Here is an 8,752-nt window from a genome sequence, read left to right on the forward strand (position 1 = left end):
CCATTTCAAGTCCTCGAAAGGATCAATGACAATGCCTACCAACTTGATCTACCAGGTTAGTATAACGTTCGTTCTACTTTTAATGTTAGTGATCTTTTTTGTTTGATGTAGGTGATGAACAAGATTTGAGGACAAATACTTTTCAAAAAGGGGAGAATGATGCGAACACGGGTGGTCAAGCTCCAAGGAAAGCGTGGGATCTTTTAGAGTTGCCGGAGGGACCAATCACGAGAGGAAGACTAAAGAAATTCAAAGAGGCACTACAAGGGCTTATGAGCAATAAAGAAGGACTTACAAGCAAGGTGCAGAGTGCTGAAGGGTTCGTGATGCATGGGAGTAAGTTTGGGAGTCATAAGAACACCATTCAAGTGATGAATGAAGAAAACATCCAGAATGACCCGAGCCCGAGCGGTAAAATACTACCACCCGAGCGCCAAACGTACTGCCCAAGAGGTGATTTCCAGAACACTCGGCGCTCAAGCGGTCATTTTCTACCGCCAGAGCGCGAATAGCCAGAAGACCTGGCCCTCGAGCGGTCAAATTCTGCCGCCCGAGCGCGCCTGCTGCGAGAAGAAAATCTAGTTTCCTTGTTAAGAATCCTAATTATCTTGGTAACTTGATTTTGAGTATCTTTTAGATTTGTACACGATATTATGGACGAAAATTTTTAACCTTATTCAGATTATTATTGAGTTTATCAAAGTTTTTGAGTTTTCTCTCAACTTTTCAAGGCTTTAGCTTTGTTTTAAAAAATCAAACTTATCAAAGTTTTAACTTTGTGGCGTTTGTCGATCGTGTCTTGCGCGGATTGACAAAGACGAGTTCTTTGAAGGTTCGATTAAGTTTCGATTGTTTCTTTTGTGATTGTATATTACAAAACCGCGTCGTTTAGGAGTGAATATCACGTAATTGCTTGAATCAAAAGATCGGGACATCGTAACAACGATCCTTGTTCGTTATAGAATTGAGGACGCGATTCATATTTAATCGCGTTTACTTTTCACCGTACGAGGATTCATATCAACAGGTGACAGTTACAAGAATGACGGGGAAGTTAACAGTACCCTACGACATTCAGGGATGGATGTAGACCCATCGGGCAGGGATAATCATTCTGGTCCTGGGAGGTGGCTGGCGACCATTCTCAAGAACCAAAAAGACTGAGCTGAGGGAAACCCTATGAGTCACTGAAACGACGGCAGGAGGGCCCTTGATCTCTCAATAGAGGGAGAAAAAGGGGGCTTTGCTCCCCTTTACAATATGAAGAAAGAAATAAGGATCGAAGTTTAGACCGCTCACAGGAGTTCTACCTATAAAAAAGATCATGAAAGAGGCGATCAGAAAGGTACTCGAATCCATTTACGATCCCGAGTTTCCAGACACATCGCACTGCCGCTCGGGTCGAGGCTGCCACTCGGTCCTAAGACGGATCAAAGAAGTGTGGGGAACCTCTCGTTGGTTTTTAGAATTCGACATCAGGAAGTATTTTCACACCATCGACCGACATCGACTCATCTCAATCTTTAAGGAAGAGATCGACGATCCCAAGTTCTTTTACTCTATTCAAAAATTCTTTTCCGACGGACGACTCGTGGGAGGTGAGAAGGGTCCTTACTCCGTCCCACACAGTGTATTATTTTCGGCCCTACCAGGAAACATCTACCTACACAAGCTTGATCAGGAGATAGGGAGGATCCGACAGAAGTACGAAATTCTGATTGTTCAGAGAATTAGATCGGTTCTATTAAGGACAAGTCGTATTGATGACCAAGAAAACTCTGGAGAAGAAGCAAGCTTCAACGCTCCCCAAGACAACATAGCCATCATTGTGGGGAGGGTAAAGAGAATCCAACGCAAGGCGGCCTTTCATTCCCTTGTTTCGTCGTGTCACACTCCCCCCACAAGCACCCCCCGGCTCAGGAGGGACCAGAAAACACCTTTCATTTTCCCCCCTTCGTCGGCCCTTGCCGCCTTACTTAACAAACCCTCAAGCCTCCTTTGCGCCGCCTTCCTCATAGAAGCCGCCGTGTTGACCCCGAAGGCCGAATTCTATGGTACAGAACGCTGTAATAATAATTGGGCCATGAGAGACTTTTTTAAGTCGTGCAAACGAAAGGGCCTGTTGATAGAACTTGGCGTGGAGGCGATACTAGTTATCAGGTCAGAGAGAGGCCTGACCCGTAAGCTGGCCCCCTTAAAAACCCATAACAACATAAGGATTTGTTACGCGCGATATGCCGACGACTTACTGTTGGGAATCGTGGGTGCCGTAGAGCTTCTCATAGAAATACAAAAACATATCAACCACTTCCTACAATCCGGCCTGAACCTTTGGGTAGACTCTGCAGGATCAACAACAATAGCTGCACGGAGTACGGTAGAATTCCTCGGTACGGTCATTCGGGAAGTCCCTCCGAGGACGACTCCCATACAATTCTTGCGAGTGCTGGAGAAGCGTCTACGGGTAAAGCACCATGTCCATATAACATCTTGCCACCTACGCTCGGCCATCCATTCGAAGTTTAGGAACCTACGTAATAGTATCCCGATCAAACAGCTGACGAAGGGGATGAGCGGAACAGGGAGTCTACTGGACGCGATTCAACTAGCAGAGACTCTTGGAACATCTTGAGTAAGAGGTCCACAAGTGAGCGTATTATGGGGGACCGTCAAGCACATCCGGCAAGGATCAAGGGGGATCTTGTTGTTGCATAGCTCAGGTCGGAGCAAGGTGCCATCGGACGTTCAACAGGCAGTCTCACGATCGGTCACTCATGCCCGGAAGTTGTCATTGTATACTCCCGCGGGTCGGAAGGCGGCGGGGGAAGGAGGGGGACACTGGGCGAGATCTATCAGCAGCGAATTCTCCATACAAATGGGGACGCCTATCAAAAAGATACTCCGAAGGCTTCGGGATCGAGGTCTCATTAGCCGAAGAAGACCCTGGCGAATCCACGTGGCCTGCTTGACGAACGTCAGCGACGGAGACATCGTAAATTGGTCCGCGGGCATCGCGATAAATCCTCTGTCCTACTACAGGTGCCGTGACAACCTTTACCAAGTCCGAACAATTGTCGACCACCAGATCCGCTGGTCTAAAATATTCACCCCGGCCCACAAGCACAAATGCTCGGCGTGGAATATAATCCCAAAGTACTCCAAAGACTCAAATATAGTCAATCAAAAAGGCGGTAAGACCCTTGCAGAATTCCCCAACAGCATAAAGCTTGGGAAGCTCGGATCCGGTCCAGATCCTAACAACTAGGAGCACTCAACTACTAGTCTAGTCTAGTAGTTGTTTTTTCTATTAGTTGCGATGCGAACAGGCCTTTACTTATGATTATGAAATAAGTTGAGTAGGCTTGCGTTAGTTGTCTGCTATAAGATAGCAAGTTTTGGGGCTTTCAATATAAAAAAGCCTATCCGGCTTGGCTTCGCTGATGCATTTATGCAGTAAAGAAAGCAAGTGAGGCAGGCTAAGATTCCATTCGAAGTAACAGAATTCGATGTTGCACCATTTTCAACTCTTATCGGGATCCGGAGTTTTTTGTGAAAAGGTCCCATCCTTCAATATCATGATTGGGTCGACCAGGCCAGATCATGAGTGAATAGAAAATCTAAAATGTACATAGCTGTTCCAGCTGAAATACTTGGAATAATTCTACCACTTCTACTAGGAGTAACCTTTTTAGTGCTAGCTGAACGTAAAGTAATGGCTTTTGTGCAACATCGAAAGAGTCCTGATGTAGTGGGATCGTTTGGATTATTACAACCTCTAGCAGATGGTTTGAAATTGATTCTAAAAGAACCTATTTCACCAAGAAGTGCTAATTTCTCCCTTTTTAGAATGGCTCCAGTGGCTACATTTATGTTAAGTCTGGTCGCTCGGGCCGTTGTACCTTTTGATTATGGTATGGTATTGTCAGATCCGAACATAGTATTACTTTATTTGTTTGCCATATCTTTGCTAGGTGTTTATGGAATTATTATAGCAAGTCGGTCTAGTAATTAGGGGGCGGCCGTTTGGTCGCCTATGATACTAGGACCAATAGGTCAAAAATAGGTTTGTGCCACAGGTGTTGAACGATCTACTCTACACAGGTGTGGGCTTACAGGGCTCATAAACCCTTTCTTTCATTCATCAATAGGGCCCTGGTCGATCACTTTTCTGGGCCGGGATTTCTAAGTAGAAGTGATAAAAAAGAGATCTTTTTCTTCGCACCTCAGATCAAGAGGAAGGGTTTCTTGTCAAGCTGGCCTATAAATATATAAATAATATATTTCTATTATAAATATATTTATAAAAGGATTCGCTGTCTTTTAACCGGCTCTTTTCTTCTTCGTCAATGCTACTAAGGTCCTATAGGTTTTCCTACTTGACTTATGAAAGATAATGAGAACGGGTTATTCAAAAAGGAAAGGGCGCCACCTAGTTTCGCAAGCCTTTGTCATTGTCAGTCAACTAAGTAGGGCCTGAGGCCCCCTGCGAATCCGTTAATCTGAGGAGCATGTCGCAACAAAAAGACGGTCCCCTATGCATTTCATTCTTTCCGGAAGGGAAAAAAAGAGTACCCCCATCATAGTGAACCTCTCCTTGTGATCGGGATGAGGTAGATGCCTCCCCGCCGGGAGGCGGATCGAATCAGAGTTTCCATAGGTAGCATCGACCTACAGTTATCCTTAAACTTCCGTGCTTTGTGGAGAAGAAGAGAACAAAGGTACGCTCGCTTGCTGTCTTGTTCTCTATCGCAAACTAGGATCGCTCGCCAGCTAGGTCAGATTGGAGCAAGAGTGGTCGAGAACATATTACCCAATATAGGGGACAAGGGGCGAAACGACCTCTCGATCTACTTACTGCTGCCCAGGAATCAAAATGTCGTCTAGGCGTTCCCTCTTGCTCCGATCTCCCCTACGCCTAGGACGTTGTTTGGGCCAAGTGCCATAGTTAGTTGCTGTTTCCATTAGGTTGTTTCTTTCTCGTTGTTGATACCGGTAAGACCCAGCCAGATGATGTCAGCTAGTTGGTAGTGAGAGGACTCTTAGTATCTGCATACCCAAAAGGGGGCGCTGGTTAAAAAACAATCATTGGATTTTCTTTCTTGCTCGCCCTTAACTTAGCAACGGGAAAGGAGTGTATCAATCATCCTAGCTTTGGTAGATTTCCCCCAACGCAATCCACAGAAATTCCACGAATCCCTTGGTGGATAAGTCCGACGACTCAGCAGCAGTGCGGAATTTAAGTTTCTCCGTCTGGTGGATCTGATCTATAGTTAGGGGGCACTACACACCAAAAGGTTCAAAGAAAGAAAGAGCGGAACTCTTAACGAAAGAATGGTTACTGGACAAGAATAGGCCGGCCAAGAGAGAGGGACGGGACCTCGCTTAACAAACCTTCGAACGAAGAAAAGAAAGGTGGATACCAAGCGAGTTAACCAATGAGTGTTGAGTTCTGGGAGGAAGGGAATGGATGCATTGGCAGTCTTCTGATGGGAAAGATTAGAAGGGTTTGGACAGGATTTGAACCCAAAAGAGGTACCCCTTAGTAAGTAACCGCTTTTTTAGCTGTAGTGGACCTAAGGTAGGATGCGGCGAGTGACCCTGTAAGGGAGTCAAGTAAGGAAAGAAGAAAGGGGTCTCGAAGTAAGACCTATGGAATTCTAGCTGTTCCGTAAGGGCCCAGTACGTTCGGTCTCCGTGTGAGTGAAAAGGTAGCTGCTATGTTCGGAATTGACAGTAAGTAGAGCAAGAAAGGGAAACCGCTTGAAAGAAGAGCAGTCTGCTAATCCGAATCGTGCCGCTAAGAAGTCTTTGCTTAAGAGCTATAGACTATAAAGTAAGGGAATGGGACCCCCACGGGAATGTATCCCAGGAGTAAGTTCACTCTTTGGTAAGCTTAGGCGCCTAAATGTCTGAGTTCGGAAAGCAGAGTAAGCGGCGATCAACGCAGGAACTATACCTCTACCCGGAATAAAACACCTTTGAAGAATGTATGTTCACGTGCTGACTATAAAGAAAGCCACAAAGTAAGACTCTGGATGGGCCAAGTAGGAAGGATCGAAGGGAGAACGGTGACACCTATCACCTATTAGCTCGAACAAGAATGACTAGAGTGCTTTCGTAAGGAAAACCCCAAAGTAACAGCTTTTNGGTCTCATCGTTAATTTTATTTTTAAAGCTCGCCATGTTTGATCGTATGTTTGTCGGATTCATGCAACTTTGTTATTATCATAATAATAACGCACATCCTCATTATTTATAACATATCATGAATATATTATAAACAATAAACAAACAAGGATGATCAATCGCCCCAATACTAATGGCCCGTGTGAGCTAAACACGGGCCTAGGTCCAATCCTAGGGAAATGCATGGGATGCAAATGCAACTATTACATTAGCTTCCAATATTTATATGTCTTCGATCTTCATAATCATCAAGGCCACCATCTTCCAATCTTGATCTTCCACTATACTAATATTTACAAATAAATATCCATGGCAAATAGGGATATATCTCATGGGGTTGGGAACGGGCCATAAACCAAGCTCACTTTAAATTTGATATTTATTACAATCATTCAACACAAAATATCCTAGCATACACCTAGCAAATTGGGCTTGGGCTTTTGATCATCTTTCATGCATAATATCACATATCATACATCATCAATTAATTATCACAATAATTAATTGATCCAATATTATATATTTTGATCCAATCACTAACCACCACGATTATAAACTAAATTAACAAAGTATACAAACACCTTTGTCTACTTTCTAATTAATTTATTTATAACTGAATTTCTTGTAAATCACAATTTATTATAAATAATTAAAGTCCAACTTCAATTATTTATTTCATCAGAAAATATTTGCAACTTTTGTAATTTTAAACTTAAGGGCCCAAAACACATTTTCACCAAAAACATTTTGGCCCATTTAAAATTCACAAATATGTTAGCCATCTAATGGCCTAACGACATCAAGGCCCATGACACTTTGATAATCCAAAACACTTTTGGAAACCCTAGTCGTCGTCGTCGTCGCCGGAGCTCCGTCGCCGGATTCCGGCCAACTTGCACAAAAATATTTTTTTTTAATTTTCGAAGGGGGGCTGTTCGGGGCTGCCCTTGCTGCCCATTTCGGGCAGCCTACCCAAAACCCGCTCCAATTTGGCCTTGAATTCGTTGCAACAAATCATCTCATGCGGTTAGAAATAGACCTCAATATAATATCATGTATAAGCTACACAAAATAGTATCCATAGCTTTGATACCACTTGAAAGGGGATCGATTTTAGGGTGTTCAAATGCGCAACGGAAGTTCAAAATTTATTTCCAAGAAGAAAATCGAACACCTCTACTAAGATGTGTAGCAAATACAAAACACAATATGTCATACATAGGGTGTTTAGATAATTACCTATCAATCACAAGGATTGATTATGGCTCCAACCAAGTTGTAAACAACTTGGCTCTTGATAGGTAGACAAATCTTCAAGCTTCCCTTTGAGCACACCTTGCTCAAATATTAAGCCCACCACTTGCAAGCTAGAACCCCTTTTATTTTGCAATAGAAAAATAAGAGGATTTTTCAAAGAGAAGTGTATGCAATCTTCAACAATTGAAGAAGCAAAAATTGAAGGAGAGAATACAAGAAAATTTCGGCCAAGGTAGCTTGGAGGAGAGAAGGAGAAAATTTTTCTCGGTTATGGAAAAAGTTAAAGTGTGTCCAAAAGGCATGCATGCCTATTGACTCAAAAAGTTATCTCCAATCTTTCATCTCCCAAGCATGCAATTATATTTAGGCTTGTAACAATTACAAGGCCCATGTACTTTTATTTTAATGTCTCAAACATATTTGAGCCCAATTAAACTTTACTTGATTTTACTCAAGGCCACTAGTTTAATAATTATTTCTAATTGGGCTCTACAAGGCCTAATGTTATTTAATTAATTCAACACTTAAATTAATATAATTATTTGACTCTACTAGGCCCACTAGTGTTTAATAATTCAACACTAGAATTAATTTAATTAAGTCCACAATAATGTTTATGAAAATCACAATTTTCAAATACATTATTCATTTGGCCAACTTTTAATTTAGGAACACATTCATAAATTAAAAGTTACATTCCCCTCATAGAAGTCATACTTCTATTTCTCTTTACGCTTATAAACTCCTTTATAAGCCGTTCAACACATTGAACTATTTTACTTCTCAACGGGATCTAGAAAGCTAGTACTTGTGTGGCCCTCAATGGTTCATTGATACAACTAGCCGTGGGTTCACATCTCCATATGATTCGGACTAAATATGTCCTTATTGGAGCATACCCCAATTGCTCCATTCTTACTTATCAAGTCTTTGATAACAAGAACTTCAGAACTCAAGTCTGATAGTACCAACCAATCATGTTAAACGCCTAGCAGCATTGCTTACATAATTCCCTAGGTATCAAATGATAGTGCCTGCAAGAACCATTCAATTATGGTTAGCGTACAGTACGGTCCCTTCAACTCATATATCCCGACCGATTCGACAACCATTGGTATATCGAGAGTTGTCAATGAATCGATACTATGTGTCATGTCGTAGTTGCATCGATGGTGTAATCTATGAAACCCCTTTCATAATTACCACCATACTCTGATCAGAGATTTCAAACTACATACACATAGGATATCCATACCCGAAGGTAAGCGGTGAATCCCCGACTACAATGCATCGACTCCTATATGTTTCG

At 42.5% G+C, this 8,752-nt stretch overlaps 2 pseudogenes; one reads left to right on the plus strand and one right to left on the minus strand.

Moving 5' to 3' along the window:
* Positions 1 to 1,052: 1,052 nt before the first annotated feature.
* On the plus strand, positions 1,053 to 3,292 carry LOC140985409 (uncharacterized; annotated as a pseudogene).
* A 1,285-nt stretch (positions 3,293 to 4,577) lies between these two features.
* LOC140983869 (uncharacterized) overlaps positions 4,578 to 8,752 on the minus strand; it is a 9,240-nt pseudogene continuing 5,065 nt past the window's right edge.

This window comes from Primulina huaijiensis, chromosome 9 (genome assembly GCF_012295235.1).
Source record: "Primulina huaijiensis isolate GDHJ02 chromosome 9, ASM1229523v2, whole genome shotgun sequence".
Lineage (NCBI taxonomy): Eukaryota > Viridiplantae > Streptophyta > Magnoliopsida > Lamiales > Gesneriaceae > Primulina > Primulina huaijiensis.